The sequence below is a fragment of the Nothobranchius furzeri genome, chromosome 14 (genome assembly GCF_043380555.1).
Source record: "Nothobranchius furzeri strain GRZ-AD chromosome 14, NfurGRZ-RIMD1, whole genome shotgun sequence".
NCBI lineage: Eukaryota > Metazoa > Chordata > Actinopteri > Cyprinodontiformes > Nothobranchiidae > Nothobranchius > Nothobranchius furzeri.
Window position 1 is genome coordinate 8,778,473 of NC_091754.1, and position 26,557 is coordinate 8,805,029.

The window sequence follows — 26,557 nt, forward strand, 5'->3', positions numbered from 1 at the left end:
TTGAGGCAAGACAATTATTGGATTTTGTTTTATAGCAAGATTTAACAAATATTTTATTTCCTGACTGATTATTTGTTAATTTTATGGTTTTCATAAAGATGATCCTGAGAGGTTCAGAGCTGCTTTTCGCAGCGCCCTGTGCTATTTTTAGACTGCGGGACTCCTGTGTGTAAAAGTGGGTGGAGTCAGGTCCCCAGGCTGAAACTCCAGTCATTCTCACTAAATCTGTCCGAGAGGAAGGATCTCCTGAATACCCTAACCAGAAGCCTTAAGGTACGTCCAAAACACCGAAAAATATCCTTTCTAAAGTCACAAATTGCTTAAAACTGCATGTTACACAGAAAAACTGTGAGAGCGAGGGAGTCCAGCTGACTCCACGGCCCATAATCAGACAAAATACTTCCTTTATAACCACGACCATACAACTTTTGTATTTTAAAGGATTTTCTTGTCCTCACACTAACGATAAATTCTTTTTCTATTGTTTCCACAGTCTCTCGAACTAAATAACCGTCTAGTAAAAACATGGACCGCACCCTGTTTCTCAAGCAGCTGCTCCCTCTATTAAAAACTGCGTCATTCAGAAGATCCAGCGAAAGCAGCTCATGCAAGAAGACACACATTCACTCATTCACAAGGCACAGAGACATTCTTTGTTTGTCACAGTCTCTTTTTATTATTATTATTATTTTTTTAAGGTAAGTCAGTTCGTCACTTATTTATTCTCTCTCTATATATATATAATATTTTAAGCACAGAATTTATTTAACACTGCACTGGTTATTTTCAGAATTTAATGCTTACTATGCTTTTAAGCAGGCCTTATGTAACATTAGAGCAAATCCAATTGCAATTTTTTTGAGAGCGCTCTGAGGAATAGTTTATATATTTATTTTCTGCAGATCTGTTTTGATTTTACTGTTTAGCAGCTATATGACTATATTTCTAAAATAAAGCTGTCATTTACATCCTTACTTGCGTTTCTTGGTGGTTTTTTCCCTTTTTTCATCTCCAGGTCACTTAACCCCCAGATCGGGGTCACTCACATGCTGCCCCACACACCAATGATTATCACGCTTCTACACTACATATGTATATATGTATACACATATACATACATACACACATACATATGCATATGTTACTTTAAAAACCTTTTATTTATTAACTTATGGTGTTCTGTTCAAAGACTGATCAGAACAGGGTTGCAGAATTTGAATTTTGCGTAGCTCCAAACATTAATTTTTAGCACTGCAGTGTAATTTACATATACGAGTTGCAACTTTTTAAAGCTCTTATTTAGCTTATTTATTTATTTTCTGGTACCGCATCAGGCCTTCACACACACACCCAGCGCTGTACACTCACATACACACACACACGGAGCTCCCAAAACTCTGCTCTGCATTCTGCACTCTCCTAGTGCTGCACTTTCAATCCAGAGCCGTAAGCAGCCTCTTGCTGCGCCTCACACACACAGGCTGAACTCAGCTTACACACACAGTGAAGCTTGTCTACAGCTGTGCCTTTTTTCTCTTGATTCTGCAGCCTTCACTTCCCAAATCTTTCTCCAGTTACCTCTACTGTTAACATCTACCCCTTTTTTCTTCATCGCCTCTTCCGCTGACTTTCTCAATAAAACCTTATTTCTCGTGGCTTCAACTGGGCTGCTTGTCATATTTAAACATTGCTCATTTTATGCAAAAACAGCCAAAAGCACGCAGAAATAGCCAAAAGCACTGCTCTCTTCACACAGAAGCAGTCAAAACATTTATCATCTTATGCAAAAACAGTTACCTCAGAACATTTTTCTCATCTCATGCAAAAGGTCCTCGACCTTAAAATCCAGGGAGCTCTCTTTTAGCCTCCCCTTCCCTTAACACAAAAAACCAGGTCCTTGACCTTAAAATCCAGGGAGCTCTCTTTTAGCCTCCCCTTCCCTTAACACAAAAAAACCAGGTCCTTGACCTGTGGACTTTTAGGGTTCCCACACCTATGGATCCAGCCAAGCTTTATATAACCTTGTTATATATTCTATCCGCTCGTCAGCAAATAGTGTGGTCAGCCACGACCTGGAAATGGAATTTAGGACCTTGTCCTGGGCCTCCAACCCTTCTTTAAATGGAATTTAGAGCTTATTAATGCTCTGGGCCTCCAACCCTTCTTTAAATGGAATTTAGAGCTTATTAATGCTCTGGGCCTCCAACCCCTATTTCTGTACTATTTCCTTTTCTCATTTACTCATTAAACCATTAGAAAAATCCTCATTTCATTTCACCATTAAACCATTACAAAAAAAATCTCTTATTCTTTCTGCACTTGTCTCCACTTTCTTCTCCAACTATTATTTTAGGACCTCAGCTACTATGATTCTGGACACAAAGGCTTTGGATAAATCCAATGAGCAGATTTTAGATAATAGGCTCTGCTCACCTTGTTTTCCACCGCGGTGTTCTGTGCCAAGATCGTTCACTGGGTCGGTTGGTCAAATTGTCCTCCAAAAACTCCTTTTTCTTCAAAAAGAAAAAATCCTGTTCGTGACGCCAAATTTGTTGGTCTCTCTTCCGTTAGACCAAGCACGGGTACGGAGTAGATGGAGTTAAACACCTTTTAAGTTGACAGAACGAGGAGACAAATGATCAGAAGTCCATTCACTGTTTCGCCGCTCATGAGGGGGAGAGTCTCTGCAGCAAGTCCCGCGACCTGCTCTTGCCAGATGCTTCGGACAGACTCTCGCCGTTCTGCTGAAAACGGCTGATTTTTATTGAAGATTACAGGAATGTTACATACGTAGTTTGCCATACACACACGTAATTCTGCCATCTGCACCTGCAGACGCACGTCAGCTAATAGCCTTGTTAATGAAAGACCAATTCATCCCAAGGACATGCAACCTTGAGATGATCAGGACACATCCTGCAACATCCTTTGCTAACAAAGACAGTTGTTCTTGTATTGAGGAACTGAAGGAAGGAACGCTTTCACTCCCTTATGCAGCTGTTCAGCTTGAGCAGAAAAGGCACAGAGAGGTCTTTGATATTATAACAAGATTCCATGAAAAGGCATATAATAATGTATTTATGATAATATATAAGGAGCATAAGTGAGAGATACATATTTGTTCATATAAAAGAGCTTATAATAATATATGAAAGAGCTTATATGAGAGATATATATTTTCACTGCATTATTTGCAAAGCAGGCCTCGCGTATCACGGCAGCACCTTGGTGATGCATGAACACTTAATGAGAAAGCACGAAGGACAGTTGAATGAAACAGAGTCTGACTCGCCTCGGTAAGATTTAAATAGCAGGAAAGCCAACACGTTTTGTTTTGGATGTTAAGTTTTTTAAATGTATTTTCGCTTTAAGATAAGAGATTTAATGTTATGCCCGACTGTGCCTGACAAAAGTATTTTGATTTTATTTATGCATTTATGTCTATACTGACTGAGCACTGTGCCTAATTTTTATTTACTTTTAGTATGAATTGGCCTTTCAGCAGCAAAGTTCAATAAAATATGCATTTTCCATTGAAGTACCCATCTTTCTTGTGTTTATTGTCATTTTTCATATAATTAAAGCAATCTCATGCTAAATTCAAGAAAACTTTCATAATAGCCGATTAGTCGACTAATCTTTTCAATAGTCTGTGACTAGTCGACTATTAAAATAGTCTTTAGTTGCAGCCCTATTATGTTATGTATTTTCTGCAATAAATTGTCTTTTGTGTTCAATAGCATCATGTTGATGGCAGAAGGGACATCATCATTAGTTGCTTAGTTGAGTATCTTGGAGAGAGTGGAGAGGAGCTGATCAAAGACTATAAGGTACCTGATGATATATCATTATAATGAACATGTATAGATACTTTATCATACATTCCTACCAACCTGTAACTCTACTTTCCCCCCAAAATGCACCAGACTGATGCGTTTAAATATAAAATGTCCAATAATTTTTTTCTGGGGGGGCATGTCCCTGGACCCCCCTAGAGTACTTTAATACTTATCATCTTTTTTACCTCAGAGAAATCTCAACACCCACACTTTTAAACACTGTGTATGTGAACGGGTCATTCCAAATTTTTCAGAAACAAGAATACTGACCTTAAAACCAATCAAAACCCCAATAGTGACTGCATGTAAACAATGTGTGCACACACCCCTCCCGGGCGATAATTTTCAGTCAGATGAGAATTTTTTGCTTCGATCCCTGCTCAAGACGCATATTTTTCATATCAGGCTTTTAACTGATGCTTTTACCCTCAAATCTCATGAGAATTCATCTTGCAGCGCAATGTTACCAGCCTGAGAGGCTGGAGTGCTCTGCACCTCTGTGCCCTGACCATGGTGGTCACTGTAGCAGCGCTCATTGTGGTCGTGGGTGTTGATTCCTCTCAGTCTTGATGGCCCAAAAAAGTGTTTTTCTTTGGGATTTCAGGGTCAGACCTGTGAAGCACATAGTGTAACTTTGCATTTAAAAAGTGCCATGTGAATATTATTTGATTTGAGTATACCTCTTTTATTTTAATATTTTTTTTCTTAACTGCTTCTTTTACTTGGAATCTGTTGCTAGTTATTCATAATTGTGGCTTTTTTTCCCCTCAGGATGTCAACCAAGAAGCGGCGAAAGAGGACTGCAATGATCACTTGATGAAGGTTGCTGTTATCCATCCCAGTGTGGCACAGGACAACCAAGATCCAGTGTACGTGTGTGTCATTATTGAGGGACTCGAGGTTTTGCAGGACTGCAAAACTGTGACAAACGCTTGCCTCCTCCTCATGGGAGTCATCTATGCTGTCAATTTAAGTTATCCACAGAAACTGAAATATACTTTTGAAGCATTTCAGAAGCTTTTCCTTGAGCTTGACAGCCTGAGAATGTCAGCAAAGGTCCAGTCTCTGCACAAAAAACTTCTACAGTGAGTGGTCAAGTGTTAATTGTGCTTTTGTTCAGCACAAATAATGTTTACGTTTGTCAGTGATTTCACATGTTGGCCAGTTTTATAAGCTCTTACTGTTATGGTCATCCTATTAGCAAAGGTGCAGTCTCCATGAGAAACTTTGTGAGTTTTATTGCATTTGTATTTGTGCTTTTGTCCAGCACAAACAATTTGTTGTCATTTTATGTCAGTTATCTGACAGTTATTTCAAGTGTTGCTTTTTGAAATTCTAAACTGCGGTTTATATCAATCTCTACCTTTATGCAGTTTTTTACACATTGGTCACTGCACTGTATTGAAATTTAAGAAGGTTTATGGGCATGCATGTGCAATGTTATATAGATATTTTTAATATCTACACTTTCTAACATTAAATAAAAATGTCATTCAAATATCCCTTGTGTGCAAATTTTTGTTTTGGGGAAATATTTATTTAATAGAATAGTAAAAAAATTTACTTCAATTTATATTAACAAATACATTATTAATACATATTACTTTATAATTTCATAGAATATAACAAAGAAAAGTGGAGTAAAAAACACAAAGAAACATCAGCAACTTTTACTTGGGTTTTGTAATTACAAGCAATGGTAAGGTGAGTAAAAATTACAAACTGTATGTAAGTATGGCTTGTAACATTTACGTAGGTCTTTTTCATAAAAAATACTTGGTTCTAGAAAGTATATATTACTTAAAAATAGCCTGAGTAAAATTTACAAGCATTTTATGTGTGTAAATAGTGTCCTTACTTTTTTTAAGTAAATGCCACTCCAAATTTATTTCAGTGTGTGGTCCTTGATGATGCTGTGTGCTTTCCGGAGGCATCGTTGGAGATAAATGTCCTGAATGGCAGGAAGCCTCATGCCAGTGATGTGCTCTGCTGCTTTCACCACCCTCTGTAGTGATTTACGGCTGCTGGCAGAGCAGCCTCCGTACCAGACTGTGATGCAGCTCGTCAGCAAGCTCTCAATTGCACACCTGTAGAAATTTGAGATAAAGCAGGCGCTCACGCCAAACTTCCTCAGCCTCCTCAGGAAGTAAAGCCGCTGGCGAGCTTTCCTGATAGTACTGTCTGTGTGAAGGGTCCAGGAGAAGTCTTCAGTGATGTTGACTCCAAGGAACTTGAAGCTGCTGACCCTTTCGACCTCGACCCCGTTGATGCGGATGGGTTGGTGTTCCCTGACTGGTCGTTTCTGGTAGTCCACTATCATTTCTCTGGTTTTGCTGATGTTGAGAGTCAGGTTATTTTCCAGGCACCACTCGTACAGTGCCATCACCCCCTCTCTATAGGCCGTCTCATCATCCCCTGTGATGAGGCCTATGATGGTTGTGTCATCCGCAAACTTGATGGTGATGTTGGTCTCATGTTTAGCAACACAGTCGTGTGTGAACAGGGAATATAGGAGGGGGCTAAGCACACAACCCTGGGGCGTACCTGTGTTTAGGATGAGTGATGAGGAAGTGTGCTTACCAACTCTCACCACCTGGGGCCTGTCTGTGAGGAAGTTTAGAATCCAACTGCAGATCGGTGTTCCCAGCCCAAGGTCGACGAGCTTCGTGGCAAGTCTTGAGGGGATGATGGTGTTAAATGCCGAGCTGTAGTCGATGAAGAGCATTCTTGCATATGTATTCCCTTTCTCCAGGTGAGTGAGGGCGGTGTGTGTTGCCAGGGCGATGGCATCCTCTGTGGCTCTGTTTGTCCGATAGGCAAACTGAAGAGGATCCAGTGTGTCAGGGAGGGAGGAGCAGATGTGACATTTGACCAGCCGCTCCAGGCACTTCATGATGACGGATGTCAGTGCAACAGGACGGTAGTCATTCAGACAGGAGACCACTGATTTTTTGGGAACGGGAATGATGGTGGATGCTTTGAGGGACGTCGGGACCACTGACTGCCTCAGGGAGAGGTTGAAGATGTTGGTGAACACCTCTGCCAGCTCGTCTGCACACACTCTGAGTAGCCGGCCTGGGATGCCGTCTGGTCCTGGAGCTTTGTGAGGATTGACCTTTTTAAAGGCCCATCTCACAGCTTCTGTTTCCAGAGTTAGAGTTGCAGCCTCACTGTCCTCTTGAGGGTAGAGGATCTCCTCTCTGTTGTCTGCATCAAAATGAGCATAGAAGTTGTTCAGCTCGTCTGCGAGAGATGCAGTGGGCTGAACACTGACTGTGCTGACCTTCTTGTAGTCAGTGATGCAGCGCAGTCCATTCCACAGTCGCCTGGTGTCAAAGCTGTGGTAGCCGGACTCCATTTTGTCCCTGTAGTCCTTTCTGGCCTTTTTTATGGACTTTCGGAGGTCATACCTGGCTGCTTTATATGCGTCAGCATCTCCAGAGTTAAAGGCAGAGGTTCGCGCTTTTAGCTTGGCGCGAACGTCTTTATTTACCCAGGGTTTCTGATTTGGGTATATGCGGACAGTGGTTTTTGTGATGATATCATCCATGCACTTCCCAATATATCCAATGACAGAGTCTGTGAGTTCATTGATGTTGCCATCAGCTGCATCCACAAATATCTGCCAGTCAGTTGTCTCAAAGCAGTCCTGCAGGACCTCCTCAGCCTCACTGTCCCATTTGTAAATAACTCTGGAAGCTGGTTTTTCCCGTTTTAGTCTTTGTCTGTATGCAGGCAGCAGCAGAATGGAACAATGGTCTGCCTTACCAAAAGCTGGGCGGGGGAGGGGTTTGTAACACTCTTTGAATGGAGTGTAACAATGGTCCAATGTTTGATCACCTCTTGTGGGGAAGGAGATATGCTGATAGTATTTGGGGAGAACCTTCTTCATGTTGGCTCTGTTGAAGTCTCCCAGCACAATAAAGGCAGCTTCTGGATTTTTGTTCTCAAGTCCAGTGATGATGTCATACAGTTCGTCCATAGCCGTGGCTTTATCACCGTGTGGTGGAATGTAAACAGCTGAGAGGAGAACTGAGCTGAACTCCCTCGGGAGGTAAAAAGGCCTGACATTAACGGTCAGGAGCTCGAGGCTATGAGAGCAGTAAGTTTTTAAGATACACACATCTCTGGCCCACAAGGAGTTAACCATAAAGCACACCCCTCCTCCCCTCTTCTTGCCTGAGTCCTTCGTTCGGTCTCCCCGGTAAACAGTGAATCCATCCGGCGTGATGGCGCAGTCGGGGACGCTGGGCTCCAGCCATGTCTCCGTGAAGGCCAGAACGCAGCAGTTCCTGATGTCTTGCTGGTGTTTAATCCGTGCACGCAGCTCGTCAAGTTTGTTGTCCAGAGACTGGAGATTCGCGAGCAGGATGCTGGGGAGAGGTGGCTTGCTGTTTCTCTGTCGCGTTCGGTACAAAACTCCAGCACGTTTTCCCCTCTTTGTTTTCCCTCGACGTCGTGCGAGTAAACAAAGGATCCCAGGCAGCACAGCGTCCACGGAGTCAAAACCTGCTGTAAAGTCCGAACTGGCTGATGAACGTAGCTCCAGAAGCGCTTGTCTGTCATACCGCGTGTATGATCGCGCTGTGCGCACAGTAATAGAGAGCAGAACAAAATAAATAATAAGATTTTTGCTGAGATGACTGGGAGCTCTCGTCGGTGCTGCCATCCTACGGCGCAACCTCCTCCTTTTGTAAGCCCACAAATGTGTAACTGGACTACTTCTTTAAATTGACACCAGTTCTGGTGACCTTTGGGACATGGTTTGACCCCCTTAGGAAAGTGCTATCATCATGAAACGTTCAGATCACTTACAACTCAATAGATTCTACCTTCCTGTAACGTTTCAGCCTGATTGGACCTTGTTTTCACACAAATGAACCCAGAATGATGTGAAATTGTGCTTCGTGCAACATAATTCTGGGTGCCATTTACAAACCATAAGTGCTAATGACTCCATTCCTTTTTGTGGTTGTAGGGGCTGCTGATTGGAGTACATTAAAACAAACCTGATCTCTCTAGGACATTCAGAAGCCAAGTTATAAGCCCACAAATGTGTAACTGGACTACTTCTTTAAATTGACACCAGATCCGGTGACCTTTGGGACATGGTTTGACCCCCTTACGAAAGTGCTATCATCATGAAACGTTCAGATCACTTACAACTCAATAGATTCTACCTTCCTGTAACGTTTCAGCCTGATTGGACCTTGTTTTCACACAAATGAACCCAGAATGATGTGAAATTGTGCTTCGTGCAACATAATTCTGGGTGCCATTTAAAAACCATAAGTGCTAATGACTCCATTCCTTTTTGTGGTTGTAGGGGCTGTTGATTGGAGTATACTGAAACAAACCTGATCTCTCTAGGACATTCAGAAGCCACGTTATAAGCCCACAAAGGTGTAACTGGACTACTTCTTTAAATTGACACCAGATCCGGTGACCTTTGGGACATGGTTTGACCCCCTTAGGAAAGTGCTATCATCATGAAACGTTCAGATCACTTACAACTCAATAGATTCTACCTTCTTGTAGCGTTTCAGCCTGATTGGACCTTGTTTTCACACAAATGGACCCAGAATGATGTGAAATTGTGCTTCGTGCAACATAATTCTGGGTGCCATTTACAAACCATAAGTGCTAATGACTCCATGCTAATGACTCCATTCCTTTTTTGGTTGTAGGGGCTGTTGATTGGAGTACATTAAAAAAAACCTGATCTCTCTAGGACATTCAGAAGCCAAGTTATAAGCCCACAAAGGTGTAACTGGACTACTTCTTTAAAGTGACACCAGGCCCGGTGACCTTTGGGACATGGTTTTACCCCCTATAGGAATGTGCGATCATCTTGAAACGTTCAGATCACTTACAACTCAATAGATTCTACCTTCTTGTAGCGTTTCAGCCTGATTGGACCTTGTTTTCACACAAATGAACCCAGAATGATGTGAAATTGTGCTTCGTGCAACATAATTCTGGGTGCCATTTAAAAACCATAAGTGCTAATGACTCCATTCCTTTTTGTGGTTGTAGGGGCTGTTGATTGGAGTACACTAAAACAAACCTGATCTCTCTAGGACATTCAGAAGCCAAGTTATAAGCCCACAAATGTGTAACTGGACTACTTTTTTAAATTGACACCAGATCCGGTGACCTTTGGGACATGGTTTGACCCCCTTAGGAAAGTGCTATCATCATGAAACGTTCAGATCACTTACAACTCAATAGATTCTACCTTCCTGTAACGTTTCAGCCTGATTGGACCTTGTTTTCACACAAATGAACCCAGAATGATGTGAAATTGTGCTTCGTGCAACATAATTCTGGGTGCCATTTAAAAACCATAAGTGCTAATGACTCCATTCCTTTTTGTGGTTGTAGGGGCTGTTGATTGGAGTACACTAAAACAAACCTGATCTCTCTAGGACATTCAGAAGCCAAGTTATAAGCCCACAAATGTGTAACTGGACTACTTCTTTAAATTGACACCAGATCCGGTGACATTTGGGACATGGTTTGAACCCCTTAGGAAAGTGCTATCATCATGAAACGTTCAGATCACTTACAACTCAATAGATTCTACCTTCCTGTAATGTTTCAGCCTGATTGGACCTTGTTTTCACACAAATGAACCCAGAATGATGTGAAATTGTGCTTCGTGCAACATAATTCTGGGTGCCATTTAAAAACCATAAGTGCTAATGTCTCCATTCCTTTTTGTGGTTGTAGGGGCTGTTGATTGGAGTACACTAAAACAAACCTGACCTCTCTTGGACAATCAGAAGCCAAGTTATAAGCCAACAAATGTGTAACTGGACTACTTCTTTAAATTGACACCTGATCCGGTGACCTTTGGGACATGGTTTGACCCCCTTAGGAAAGTGCTATCATGATGAAACGTTCAGATCACTTACAACTCAATAGATTCTACCTTCCTGTAACGTTTCAGCCTGATTGGACCTTGTTTTGACACAAATGAACCCAGAATGATGTTAAATTGTGCTTCGTGCAACATAATTCTGGGTGCCATTTAAAAACCATAAGTGCTAATGTCTCCATTCCTTTTTGAGGTTGTAGGGGCTGTTGATTGGAGTACACTAAAAAAAACCTGACCCCTCTAGCACATTCAGAAGCCAAGTTATAAGCCCACAAAGGTGTAACTGGACTACTTCTTTAAAGTGACACCAGGCCCGGTGACCTTTGGGACATGGTTTTACCCCCTATAGGAAAGTGCTATCATAATGAACCATCAGATCACTTACAACTCAGTAGATTCTACCTTCCTGTAACGTTTCAGCCTGATTGGACCTTGTTTTCACACAAATGGACCCAGAATTATGTGAAATTGTGCTTCGTGCAACATAATTCTGGGTGCCATTTACAAAGCATAAGTGCTAATGACTCCATTCCTTTTTGTGGTTGTAGGGGCTGTTGATTGGAGTACACTAAACATAACCTGATCTCTCTAGGACATTCAGAAGCCAAGTTATAAGCCCACAAATGTGTAACTGGACTACTTCTTTAAATTGACACCAGATCCGGTGACCTTTGGGACATGGTTTGACCCCCTTAGGAAAGTGCTATCATCATGAACCGTCAGATCACTTACAACTCAGTAGATTCTACCTTCCTGTAACGTTTCAGCCTGATTGGACCTTGTTTTCACACAAATGAACCCAGAATGATGTGAAATTGTGCTTCGTGCAACATAATTCTGGGTGCCATTTAAAAACCATAAGTGCTAATGTCTCCATTCCTTTTTGTGGTTGTAGGGGCTGTTGATTGGAGTTTACTAAAACAAACCTGACCTCTCTAGGACATTCAGAAGCCAAGTTATAAGCCCACTAATGTGTAACTGGACTACTTCTTTAAAGTGACACCAGATCCGGTGACCTTTGGGACATGGTTTGACCCCCTTAGGAAAGTGCTATCATCATGAAACGTTCAGATCACTTACAACTCAATAGATTCTACCTTCCTGTAACGTTTCAGCCTGATTGGACCTTGTTTTCACACAAATGAACCCAGAATGATGTGAAATTGTGCTTTGTGCAACATAATTCTGGGTGCCATTTACAAACCATAAGTGCTAATGACTCCATTCCTTTTTGTGGTTGTAGGGGCTTTTGATTGGAGTACACTAAAACAAACCTAACCTCTCTAGGACATTCAGAAGCCAAGTTATAAGCCCACAAAGGTGTAACTGGACTACATCTTTAAAGTGACACCAGGCCTGGTGACCTTTGGGACATGGTTTTACCCCCTATAGGAATCTGCGATCATCTTGAAACGTTCAGATCACCTACAACTCAATAGATTCTACCTTCCTGTAACATTTCAGCCTGATTGGACCTTGTTTTCACACAAATGAACGCAGAATGATGTGAAATTGTGCTTCGTGCAACATAATTCTGGGTGCCATTTACAAACCATAAGTGCTAATGACTCCATTCCTTTTTGTGGTTGTAGGGGCTGTTGATTGGAGTACACTAAAACAAACCTGATCTCTCTAGGACATTCAGAAGCCAAGTTATAAGCCCACAAAGGTGTAACTGGACTACTTCTTTAAATTGACACCAGATCCGGTGACCTTTGGGACATGGTTTGACCCCCTTAGGAAAATGCTATCATCATGAAACGTTCAGATCACTTACAACTCAATAGATTCTACCTTCCTGTAACATTTCAGCTTGATTGGACCTTGTTTTCACACAAATGGACCCAGAATGATGTGAAATTGTGCTTCGTGCAACATAATTCTGGGTGCCAGTTAAAAACCATAAGTGCTAATGACTCCATTCCTTTTTGTGGTTGTAGGGGCTGTTGATTGGAGTACACTAAAACAAATCTGATCTCTCTAGGACATTCAGAAGCCAAGTTATAAGCCCACAAATGTGTAACTGGACTACTTCTTTAAATTGACACCAGATCCGGTGACCTTTGGGACATGGTTTGACCCCCTTAGGAAAGTGCTATCATCATGAAACGTTCAGATCACTTACAACTCAATAGATTCTACCTTCCTGTAACATTTCAGCCTGATTGGACCTTGTTTTCACACAAATGAACGCAGAATGATGTGAAATTGTGCTTCGTGCAACATAATTCTGGGTGCCATTTACAAACCATAAGTGCTAATGACTCCATTCCTTTTTGTGGTTGTAGGGGCTGTTGATTGGAGTACACTAAAACAAACCTGATCTCTCTAGGACATTCAGAAGCGAAGTTATAAGCCCACAAAGGTGTAACTGGACTACTTCTTTAAAGTGACACCAGGCCCGGTGACCTTTGGGACATGGTTTTACCCCCTATAGGAATGTGCGATCATCTTGAAACGTTCAGATCACTTACAACTCAATAGATTCTACCTTCCTGTAACATTTCAGCCTGATTGGACCTTGTTTTCACACAAATGGACCCAGAATGATGTGAAATTGTGCTTCGTGCAACATAATTCTGGGTGCCATTTACAAAGCATAAGTGCTAATGACTCCATTCCTTTTTGTGGTTGTAGCGGCTGTTGATTGGAGTACACTAAAACAAACCTGATCTCTCTAGGACATTCAGAAGCCAAGTTATAAGCCCACAAATGTGTAACTGGACTACTTCTTTAAAGTGACACCAGATCCGGTGACCTTTGGGACATGGTTTGACCACCTTAGGAAAGTGCTATCATCATGAAACGTTCAGATCACTTACAACTCAATAGATTCTACCTTCCTGTAACGTTTCAGCCTGATTGGACCTTGTTTTCACACAAATGGACCCAGAATGATGTGAAATTGTGCTTCGTGCAACATAATTCTGGTTGCCATTTACAAACCATAAGTTCTAATGACTCCATTCCTTTTTGTGGTTGTAGGGGCTGTTGATTGGAGTACACTAAAACAAACCTGACCTCTCTAGGACATTCAGAAGCCAAGTTATAAGCCCACAAAGGTGTAACTGGACTACTTCTTTAAAGTGACACCAGGCAAGGTGACCTTTGGGACATGGTTTGACCCCCTATAGGAATATGCGATCATCATGAAACTTTCAGATCACTTTCAACTCAATAGATTCTACCTTCTTGTAACGTTTCAGCCTGATTGGACCTTGTTTTCACACAAATGGACCCAGAATGATGTGAAATTGTGCTTCGTGCAACATAATTCTGGGTGCCATTTACAAACCATAAGTGCTAATGACTCCATTCCTTTTTGTGGTTGTAGGGGCTGTTTATTGGAGTACACTAAAACAAACCTGACCTCTCTAGGACATTCAGAAGCCAAGTTATAAGCCCACAAAGGTGTAACTGGACTACTTCTTTAAAGTGACACCAGATCCAGTGACCTTTGGGACATGGTTTGACCCCCTTAGGAAAGTGCTATCATCATGAAACGTTCAGATCACTTACAACTCAATAGATTCTACCTTCCTGTAACGTTTCAGCCTGATTGGACCTTGTTTTCACACAAATGAACCCAGAATGATGTGAAATTGTGCTTCGTGCAACATAATTCTGGGTGCCATTTAAAAAACATAAGTGCTAATGTCTCCATTCCTTTTTGTGGTTGTAGGGGCTGTTGATTGGAGTACACTAAAACAAACCTGACCTCTCTTGGACATTCAGAAGCCAAGTTATAAGCCCACAAAGGTGTAACTGGACTACTTCTTTAAAGTGACACCTGATCCGGTGACCTTTGGGACATGGTTTGACCCCCTTAGGAAAGTGCTATCATGATGAAACGTTCAGATCACTTACAACTCAATAGATTCTACCTTCCTGTAACGTTTCAGCCTGATTGGACCTTGTTTTGACACAAATGAACCCAGAATGATGTTAAATTGTGCTTCGTGCAACATAATTCTGGGTGCCATTTAAAAACCATAAGTGCTAATGTCTCCATTCCTTTTTGAGGTTGTAGGGGCTGTTGATTGGAGTACACTAAAACAAACCTGACCCCTCTAGGACATTCAGAAGCCAAGTTATAAGCCCACAAATGTGTAACTGGACTACTTCTTTAAAGTGACACCAGATCCGGTGACCTTTGGGACATGGTTTGACCCCCTTAGGAAAGTGCTATAATCATGAAACGTTCAGATCACTTACAACTCAATAGATTCTACCTTCCTGTAACGTTTCAGCCTGATTGGACCTTGTTTTCACACAAATGAACCCAGAATGATGTGAAATTGTGCTTTGTGCAACATAATTCTGGGTGCCATTTAAAAACCATAAGTGCTAATGACTCCATTCCTTTTTGTGGTTGTAGGGGCTGTTGATTGGAGTACACTAAAACAAACCTGATCTCTCTAGGACATTCAGAAGCCAAGTTATAAGCCCACAAATGTGTAACTGGACTACTTATTTAAATTGACACCAGATCCGGTGACATTTGGGACATGGTTTGACCCCCATAGGAAAGTGCTATCATCATGAAACGTTCAGAACACTTACAACTCAATAGATTCTACCTTCCTGTAATGTTTCAGCTTGATTGGACCTTGTTTTCACACAAATGAACCCAGAATGATGTGAAATTGTGCTTCGTGCAACATAATTCTGGGTGCCATTTAAAAACCATAAGTGCTAATGTCTCCATTCCTTTTTGTGGTTGTAGGGGCTGTTGAAAGGAGTACACTAAAACAAACCTGACCTCTCTTGGACATTCAGAAGCCAAGTTATAAGCCCACAAATGTGTAACTGGACTACTTCTTTAAATTGACACCTGATCCGGTGACCTTTGGGACATGGTTTGACCCCCTTAGGAAAGTGCTTTCATGATGAAACGTTCAGATCACTTACAACTCAATAGATTCTACCTTCCTGTAACGTTTCAGCCTGATTGGACCTTGTTTTCACACAAATGAACCCAGAATGATGTGAAATTGTGCTTCGTGCAACATAATTCTGGGTGCCATTTAAAAACCATAAGTACTAATGTCTCCATTCCTTTTTGAGGTTGTAGGGGCTGTTGATTGGAGTACACTAAAACAACCCTGACCCCTCTAGGACATTCAGAAGCCAAGTTATAAGCCCACAAATGTGTAACTGGAATACTTCTTTAAAGTGACAACAGATCCGGTGACTTTTGGGACATGGTTTGACCCCCTTAGGAAAGTGCTATCATCATGAAACTTTCAGATCACTTACAACTCAATAGATTCTACCTTCCTGTAACGTTTCAGCCTGATTGGACCTTGTTTTCACAAAAATGAACCCAGAATGATGTGAAACTGTGCTTCGTGCAACATAATTCTGGGTGCCATTTAAAAAACATAAGTGCTAATGTCTCCATTCCTTTTTGTGGTTGTAGGGGCTGTTGATTGGAGTACACTAAAACAAACCTGACCTCTCTTGGACATTCAGAAGCCAAGTTATAAGCCCACAAAGGTGTAACTGGACTACTTCTTTAAAGTGACACCTGATCCGGTGACCTTTGGGACATGGTTTGACCCCCTTAGGAAAGTGCTATCATGATGAAACGTTCAGATCACTTACAACTCAATAGATTCTACCTTCCTGTAACGTTTCAGCCTGATTGGACCTTGTTTTGACACAAATGAACCCAGAATGATGTTAAATTGTGCTTCGTGCAACATAATTCTGGGTGCCATTTAAAAACCATAAGTGCTAATGTCTCCATTCCTTTTTGAGGTTGTAGGGGCTGTTGATTGGAGTACACTAAAACAAACCTGACCCCTCTAGGACATTCAGAAGCCAAGTTATAAGCCCACAAATGTGTAACTGGACTACTTCTTTAAAGTGACACCAGATCCGGTGACCTTTGGGACATGGTTTGACCCCCTTAGGAAAGTGCTATAATCATGAAACGTTCAGATCACTTACAACTCAATAGATTCTACCTTCCTGTAACGTTTCAGCCTGATTGGACCTTGTTTTCACACAAATGAACCCAGAATGATGTGAAATTGTGCTTTGTGCAACATAATTCAGGGTGCCATTTAAAAACCATAAGTGCTAATGACTCCATTCCTTTTTGTGGTTGTAGGGGCTGTTGATTGGAGTACACTAAAACAAACCTGATCTCTCTAGGACATTCAGAAGCCAAGTTATAAGCCCACAAATGTGTAACTGGACTACTTATTTAAATTGACACCAGATCCGGTGACATTTGGGACATGGTTTGACCCCCATAGGAAAGTGCTATCATCATGAAACGTTCAGAACACTTACAACTCAATAGATTCTACCTTCCTGTAATGTTTCAGCTTGATTGGACCTTGTTTTCACACAAATGAACCCAGAATGATGTGAAATTGTGCTTCGTGCAACATAATTCTGGGTGCCATTTAAAAACCATAAGTGCTAATGTCTCCATTCCTTTTTGTGGTTGTAGGGGCTGTTGAAAGGAGTACACTAAAACAAACCTGACCTCTCTTGGACATTCAGAAGCCAAGTTATAAGCCCACAAATGTGTAACTGGACTACTTCTTTAAATTGACACCTGATCCGGTGACCTTTGGGACATGGTTTGACCCCCTTAGGAAAGTGCTTTCATGATGAAACGTTCAGATCACTTACAACTCAATAGATTCTACCTTCCTGTAACGTTTCAGCCTGATTGGACCTTGTTTTCACACAAATGAACCCAGAATGATGTGAAATTGTGCTTCGTGCAACATAATTCTGGGTGCCATTTAAAAACCATAAGTACTAATGTCTCCATTCCTTTTTGAGGTTGTAGGGGCTGTTGATTGGAGTACACTAAAACAACCCTGACCCCTCTAGGACATTCAGAAGCCAAGTTATAAGCCCACAAATGTGTAACTGGAATACTTCTTTAAAGTGACAACAGATCCGGTGACTTTTGGGACATGGTTTGACCCCCTTAGGAAAGTGCTATCATCATGAAACTTTCAGATCACTTACAACTCAATAGATTCTACCTTCCTGTAACGTTTCAGCCTGATTGGACCTTGTTTTCACAAAAATGAACCCAGAATGATGTGAAATTGTGCTTTGTGCAACATAATTCTGGGTGCCATTTAAAATCCATAAGTGCTAATGACTCCATTCCTTTTCGTGGTTGTAGGGGCTGTGTATTGGAGTATACTAAAACAAACCTGATCTCTCTAGGACATTCAGAAGCCAAGTTATAAGCCCACAAAGGTGTAACTGGACTACTTCTTTAAATTGACACCAGATCCGGTGACCTTTGGGACATGGTTTGACCCCCTTAGGAAAGTGCTATCATCATGAAACGTTCAGATCACTTACAACTCAATAGATTCTACCTTCCTGTAACATTTCAGCCTGATTGGACCTTGTTTTCACACAAATGGACCCAGAATGATGTGAAATTGTGCTTTGTGCAACATAATTCTGGGTGCCATTTACAAAGCATAAGCGCTAATGACTCCATTCCTTTTTGTGGTTGTAGCGGCTGTTGATTGGAGTACACTAAAACAAACCTAACCTCTCTAGGCCATTCAGAAGCCAAGTTATAAGCCCACAAAGGTGTAACTGGACTACTTCTTTAAAGTGACACCAGGCCCGGTGACCTTTGGGACATGGTTTTACCCCCTATAGGAAAGTGCTATCATAATGAACCATCAGATCACTTACAACTCAGTAGATTCTACCTTCCTGTAACGTTTCAGCCTGATTGGACCTTGTTTTCACACAAATGAACCCAGAATGATGTGAAATTGTGCTTCGTGCAACATAATTCTGGGTGCCATTTAAAATCCATAAGTGCTAATGACTCCATTCCTTTTTGTGGTTGTAGGGGCTGTGTATTGGAGTATACTAAAACAAACCTGATCTCTCTAGGACATTCAGAAGCCAAGTTATAAGCCCACAAAGGTGTAACTGGACTACTTATTTAAATTGACACCAGATCCGGTGACCTTTGGGACATGGTTTGACCCCCTTAGGAAAGTGCTATCATCATGAAACGTTCAGATCACTTACAACTCAATAGATTCTACCTTCCTGTAACATTTCAGCCTGATTGGACCTTGTTTTCACACAAATGGACCCAGAATGATGTGAAATTGTGCTTCGTGCAACATAATTCTGGGTGCCATTTACAAAGCATAAGTGCTAATGACTCCATTCCTTTTTGTGGTTGTAGGGACTGTTGATTGGAGTACACTAAAACAAACCTGATCTCTCTAGGACATTCAGAAGCCAAGTTATAAGCCCACAAATGTGTAACTGGACTACTTCTTTAAAGTGACACCAGATCCGGTGACCTTTGGGACATGGTTTGACCGCCTTAGGAAAGTGCTATCATCATGAAACGTTCAGATCACTTACAACTCAATAGATTCTACCTTCTTGTAGCGTTTCAGCCTGATTGGACCTTGTTTTCACACAAATGGACCCAGAATTATGTGAAATTGTGCTTCGTGCAACATAATTCTGGGTGCCATTTACAAAGCATAAGTGCTAATGACTCCATTCCTTTTTGTGGTTGTAGGGGCTGTTGATTGGAGTACACTAAAAATAACCTGATCTCTCTAGGACATTCAGAAGCCAAGTTATAAGCCCACAAATGTGTAACTGGACTACTTCTTTAAATTGACACCAGATCCGGTGACCTTTGGGACATGGTTTGACCCCCTTAGGAAAGTGCTATCATAATGAACCATCAGATCACTTACAACTCAGTAGATTCTACCTTCCTGTAACGTTTCAGCCTGATTGGACCTTGTTTTCACACAAATGAACCCAGAATGATGTGAAATTGTGCTTCGTGCAACATATTTCTGGGTTCCATTTACAAACCATAAGTGCTAATGACTCCATTCCTTTTTGTGGTTGTAGGGGCTGTTGATTGGAGTACATTAAAACAAACCTGATCTCTCTAGGACATTCAGAAGCCAAGTTATAAGCCCACAAATGTGTAACTGGACTACTTCTTTAAATTGACACCAGATCCGGTGACCTTTGGGACATGGTTTGACCCCCTTAGGAAAGTGCTATCATCATGAAACGTTCAGATCACTTACAACTCAATAGATTCTACCTTCCTGTAACGTTTCAGCCTGATTGGACCTTGTTTTCACACAAATGAACCCAGAATGATGTGAAATTGTGCTTCGTGCAACATAATTCTGGGTGCCATTTAAAAACCATAAGTGCTAATGTCTCCATTCCTTTTTGTGGTTGTAGGGGCTGTTGATTGGAGTATACTAAAACAAACCTGATCTCTCTAGGACATTCAGAAGCCAAGTTATAAGCCCACAAAGGTGTAACTGGACTACTACTTTAAATTGACACCAGATCCGGTGACCTTTGGGACATGGTTTGACCCCCTTAGGGAAGTGCTATCATCATGAAACGTTCAGATCACTTACAACTCAATAGATTCTACCTTCCTGTAACATTTCAGCCTGATTGGACCTTGTTTTCACACAAATGGACCCAGAATGATGTGAAATTGTGCTTCGTGCAACATAATTCTGATTGCCATTTACAAAGCATAAGTGCTAATGACTCCATTCCTTTTTGTGGTTGTAGGGGCTGTTGATTGGAGTACACTAAAACAAACCTAACCTCTCTAGGCCATTCAGAAGCCAAGTTATAAGCCCACAAAGGTGTAACTGGACTACTTCTTTAAAGTGACACCAGGCCCGGTGACCTTTGGGACATGGTTTCACCCCCTATAGGAATGTGCGATCATCTTGAAACGTTCAGATCACTTACAACTCAATAGATTCTACCTTCTTGTAGCGTTTCAGCCTGATTGGACCTTGTTTTCACACAAATGGACCCAGAATTATGTGAAATTGTGCTTCGTGCAACATAATTCTGGGTGCCATTTACAAATATAAGTGCTAATGACTCCATTCCTTTTTGTGGTTGTAGGGGCATTTGATTGGAGTACATTAAAACAAACCTGATCTCTCTAGGACATTCATAAACCAAGTTATAAGCCCACAAATGTGTAACTGGACTACTTCTTTAAATTGACACCAGATCCGGTGACCTTTGGGACATGGTTTGACCCCCTTAGGAAAGTGCTATCATCATGAAACGTTCAGATCACTTACAACTCAATAGATTCTACCTTCCTGTAACGTTTCAGCCTGATTGGACCTTGTTTTCACACAAATGAACCCAGAATGATGTGAAATTGTGCTTCGTGCAACATAATTCTGGGTGCCATTTAAAAACCATAAGTGCTAATGACTCCATTCCTTTTTGTGGTTGTAGGGGCTGTTGATTGGAGTACACTAAAACAAACCTGATCTCTCTAGGACATTCAGAAGCCAAGTTATAAGCCCACAAATGTGTAACTGGACTACTTCTTTAAATTGACACCAGATCCGGTGACATTTGGGACATGGTTTGAACCCCTTAGGAAAGTGCTATCATCATGAAACGTTCAGATCACTTACAACTCAATAGATTCTACCTTCCTGTAATGTTTCAGCCTGATTGGACCTTGTTTTCACACAAATGAACCCAGAATGATGTGAAATTGTGCTTCGTGCAACATAATTCTGGGTGCCATTTAAAAACCATAAGTGCTAATGTCTCCATTCCTTTTTGTGGTTGTAGGGGCTGTTGATTGGAGTACACTAAAACAAACCTGACCTCTCTTGGACAATCAGAAGCCAAGTTATAAGCCAACAAATGTGTAACTGGACTACTTCTTTAAATTGACACCTGATCCGGTGACCTTTGGGACATGGTTTGACCCCCTTAGGAAAGTGCTATCATGATGAAACGTTCAGATCACTTACAACTCAATAGATTCTACCTTCCTGTAACGTTTCAGCCTGATTGGACCTTGTTTTGACACAAATGAACCCAGAATGATGTTAAATTGTGCTTCGTGCAACATAATTCTGGGTGCCATTTAAAAACCATAGGTGCTAATGTCTCCATTCCTTTTTGAGGTTGTAGGGGCTGTTGATTGGAGTACACTAAAAAAAACCTGACCCCTCTAGGACATTCAGAAGCCAAGTTATAAGCCCACAAAGGTGTAACTGGACTACTTCTTTAAAGTGACACCAGGCCCGGTGACCTTTGGGACATGGTTTTACCCCCTATAGGAAAGTGCTATCATAATGAACCATCAGATCACTTACAACTCAGTAGATTCTACCTTCCTGTAACGTTTCAGCCTGATTGGACCTTGTTTTCACACAAATGAACCCAGAATGATGTGAAATTGTGCTTCGTGCAACATAATTCTGGGTGCCATTTACAAACCATAAGTGCTAATGACTCCATTCCTTTTTGTGGTTGTAGGGGCTGTTGATTGGAGTACATTAAAACAAACCTGATCTCTCTAGGACATTCAGAAGCCAAGTTATAAGCCCACAAATGTGTAACTGGACTACTTCTTTAAATTGACACCAGATCCGGTGACCTTTGGGACATGGTTTGACCCCCTTAGGAAAGTGCTATCATCATGAAACGTTCAGATCACTTACAACTCAATAGATTCTACCTTCATGTAACATTTCAGCCTGATTGGACCTTGTTTTCACACAAATGAACCCAGAATGATGTGAAATTGTGCTTTGTGCAACATAATTCTGGGTGCCATTTAAAATCCATAAGTGCTAATGACTCCATTCCTTTTTGTGGTTGTAGGGGCTGTGTATTGGAGTATACTAAAACAAACCTGATCTCTCTAGGACATTCAGAAGCCAAGTTATAAGCCCACAAAGGTGTAACTGGACTACTTATTTAAATTGACACCAGATCCGGTGACCTTTGGGACATGGTTTGACCCCCTTAGGAAAGTGCTATCATCATGAAACGTTCAGATCACTTACAACTCAATAGATTCTACCTTCCTGTAACATTTCAGCCTGATTGGACCTTGTTTTCACACAAATGGACCCAGAATGATGTGAAATTGTGCTTCGTGCAACATAATTCTGGGTGCCATTTACAAAGCATAAGTGCTAATGACTCAATTCCTTTTTGTGGTTGTAGGGACTGTTGATTGGAGTACACTAAAACAAACCTGATCTCTCTAGGACATTCAGAAGCCAAGTTATAAGCCCACAAATGTGTAACTGGACTACTTCTTTAAAGTGACACCAGATCCGGTGACCTTTGGGACATGGTTTGACCCCCTTAGGAAAGTGCTATCATCATGAAACGTTCAGATCACTTACAACTCAATAGATTCTACCTTCTTGTAGCGTTTCAGCCTGATTGGACCTTGTTTTCACACAAATGGACCCAGAATTATGTGAAATTGTGCTTCGTGCAACATAATTCTGGGTGCCATTTACAAAGCATAAGTGCTAATGACTCCATTCCTTTTTGTGGTTGTAGGGGCTGTTGATTGGAGTACACTAAAAATAACCTGATCTCTCTAGGACATTCAGAAGCCAAGTTATAAGCCCACAAATGTGTAACTGGACTACTTCTTTAAATTGACACCAGATCTGGTGACCTTTGGGACATGGTTTGACCCCCTTAGGAAAGTGCTATCATAATGAACCATCAGATCACTTACAACTCAGTAGATTCTACCTTCCTGTAACGTTTCAGCCTGATTGGACCTTGTTTTCACACAAATGAACCCAGAATGATGTGAAATTGTGCTTCGTGCAACATATTTCTGGGTGCCATTTACAAACCATAAGTGCTAATGACTCCATTCCTTTTTGTGGTTGTAGGGGCTGTTGATTGGAGTACATTAAAACAAACCTGATCTCTCTAGGACATTCAGAAGCCAAGTTATAAGCCCACAAATGTGTAACTGGACTACTTCTTTAAAGAGCAAGTAACGTCTAAATTAACTTTTTTTTGCTGATGAACTGTATAAATGAGTGTCTAATAGTGTTTTAAATGTGTGCATTCTTTATTTTAGCATTTTGGTGCATTTTCTTTAAAAATTAAAAATTCTGTCTAAAAACCACAGTAATGCGCCACCTTCAGCTGAAAACATAGAATTTTAGTCATTTTGAATAATTTTTAGCCAATGGCTAAAGAGTAAAGTACTACGTAAACCAGTAGAGTACTACGTAGCAGCTCCGTGCCAAAGTTATAAAAGCAACGAGCGTCTCGGCCACGCCTTGTGGCGAGTGGGAGTTGGATTTGCAAGCGAGTGTAGGAGGTCAGCGGTAGTTCAGCATTAGCATACAGCATTAGCATATCCTAGTCTTTAGCATATCTTTTAGTGTTATAAATACTTATTTAGTGTTAGATTTGGCTGTTGGATATTGTAGTTTAGTTAGTGTTTGGCTGTTAGTGTAATTGGGAAAGTATTTCGGGTTTAGTGTTCCATATCGTCTTAGTATTGGTGAGTACGTGTAGTGTAGTATGCTTGCGGTGACTCTGTGGGCATTTTACCCGCGATTCTGCACGCCTCCGTTTGAAGAGGGAGGCTGCCCACTGTGGCTCTTCCGCGATTTAGATGCAGCCCACCGACTCTGCTCCCCCACCACGGCGGGCTCCAGTCTGAGGTGAGTCAGCTAAATAAACGTTTTAACATCTTCTAAAGACAATTCCCTACCTAAATGCAAAGTCTGAGAGACGTGGTTCACTTCCTTTAGCTAGTCAGTCGGCAATTCTGCTACAGTGTCTCTAACTAACGCTGCACTAGTTGACAGACATCATTACAGCGTGAAATCCAGCTTGTGAACAGGTTCTGTGAGGAATTCTGTTCAGGAGGTCGCATTTCAGGCTCTCCACATCATATGTGACGGACTTTTACGTTATAACAACGATCACACACTAGGAATGTTATAAAGCGCCTATATAGGAGATTCTTTTGTATATTATCTGACTTTATAAACTCCCAACAACAATGTGCTTCTATTTTTTTTTTCAGGCTAAATCTACCCAAGACACTGGCTGTCAGACTGATTTAGCTGCATGAATGTACTTTTCCAGGCTGATGTGAAACCTTCCCTGTAGCAAAGGTGAATTATTTTTAATAATCTTCTATGTAAACATTTTATTATCACCTTCTAGTTTTAATTTGTTTTACAGATTATTGTTACACGGGATTTTATGCTCTTTTAAACATTTATAAATGTGCTGCTTCTTTGTTTTTGTACATAGCCAGCCAGAATGGAGTTCACAGCCGCAGTGTGTCTGGTGACCCACGGGGACCATGATGAAAATTCATCTTCCAGAAGGTCCCAGAGCGTCCAGACCCCCTGAAAAGACCAAGATGTGAGGTGTCTGCTGTTGATTCCAGCTTCCACCTCAGTGACAGTGCAAGCTCAGTGAACTGTTCAAGGTTAAAAAAAAATTTAAAAATTTCAGAATTTTTAAGATATTAACAATTAAATAAGTATGTGATTACATCATGACGGAGGCTACTGATTCTGCCCCTGTGACACTTGGTGGTGACGTGTGAGCTGATTCTCCTGGAAAATAACTTTTACATTAAATATTTTGTTTTTGCTATCAAAAGTAAATTAACTAATAACCTGCATTATTGCAAGACACTCAGCAAAATATGGACTCTACACCATGAGGCATGCACACATTAATATTCTATAAGAGCACATAAGGTGAGCAACACCACATATTGTACACTGTCCTGAATTTGTTTTCTTTCTGCATCTCATTAGCCTGGCTGATCACCTGATAACCCCTGTCATCTGGTTATGACAGCATGAGGATGTCCTCACACACCTGTAACCTATCAGCTCATCCTGCTGAATAGAGAGAGAAGAGACCACACCACATCTCCTGTTCCTGGAAAGCCTTCAGCCATCCTTCGATGACTGAGAACCTCCATCAGCTCTGTCTCCTGTCTGCCTACAATTATTATAATAAATATTGTGTTTGACAAGTTTTTTGTGCTGCCAAATATCTCATTTAGATTCGTTTTGATATTTTAATGGATATTTATAAATTACATTGAATATCACATTTTTGTTGCATGTTTAACTAGCTATTGTGATTAATTAAACTAGCACCTCACTGTTAAAAGCTCGTTCTAATTTCAAGCATGTTTAAGTATTTATGGACATGAACAAAAACAGGAAATATATAAATTGAGATTTATTTAATTAATATAACAAATAAGGGGGAAAGAGTCATTGAAAGGCACGTTCTTCTGAAAGTTCCTGATCCTGATGACACCAGCAGAGGAGACCAGCTGCAGACACCAGAGGACCTAGAACCAAGAGAGCAGCTGTTATCAGTAAATAAATAAAGAAATCAGGGCAGTTTTAGTGGGCTGAACACATTACAGAATAATTTTCTCATGGGGTATTTTCATAACTTTATATGCAGTGGACTGTAACTTGAGCCCAGAGCTACCGGAGAGCTGCTATCCAGCATGTTTCAGTGGATTTTCCTGCTTTAACAGGTTAGATTAGCTGTTAAGCAGCTCAGCTATTTGTTGCTGATTAAAACCAGGTGTGCTGAAGCAGATAAACCTCTAAAACATGCTGAATACTAGCTTTTTAGGGCCGTGGAGACAAACCCTGCAGCTAATCCAATGCTATGGCTAACGGCTACTTACCTTTCAGAGGTGATTCTGTTGGGTCGGTTCTGGGAGTTTCAGGCAACTCACAAGCTCAAAACAATAAGACTCAGGTCCGCTTGTCTCCTCCAAATAGACTTGGTCCCTTTCTTCTCGAGTGTCTGTGTAAGGAGGGGGAGAAACGTCCTCCACTTCTAATAACTGCTCAGAGTGAAGGGAGCTAGCTTCGTCTAGTTAGCCATCGTCTTCGTCACTGCCGCGGCTCCGCCCTCTCGGTCCTCCAGGCAACGCCTACTAATGTTGCATTTTTTAAAATTGATACGTGGGTGGAGAAGGACT

General features: G+C 41.2%; 1 long non-coding RNA gene across 1 annotated transcript; it reads left to right on the forward strand.

The window, feature by feature from the left end:
- Positions 1–24,182: 24,182 nt before the first annotated feature.
- Positions 24,183–26,262, forward strand: LOC129156040 (uncharacterized). Its single transcript, XR_008560246.2, has 3 exons — positions 24,183–24,695; positions 24,838–25,018; positions 25,356–26,262. It is a non-coding gene; the product is annotated as an uncharacterized lncRNA (long non-coding RNA).
- The last annotated feature ends 295 nt before the right edge of the window (positions 26,263–26,557 follow it).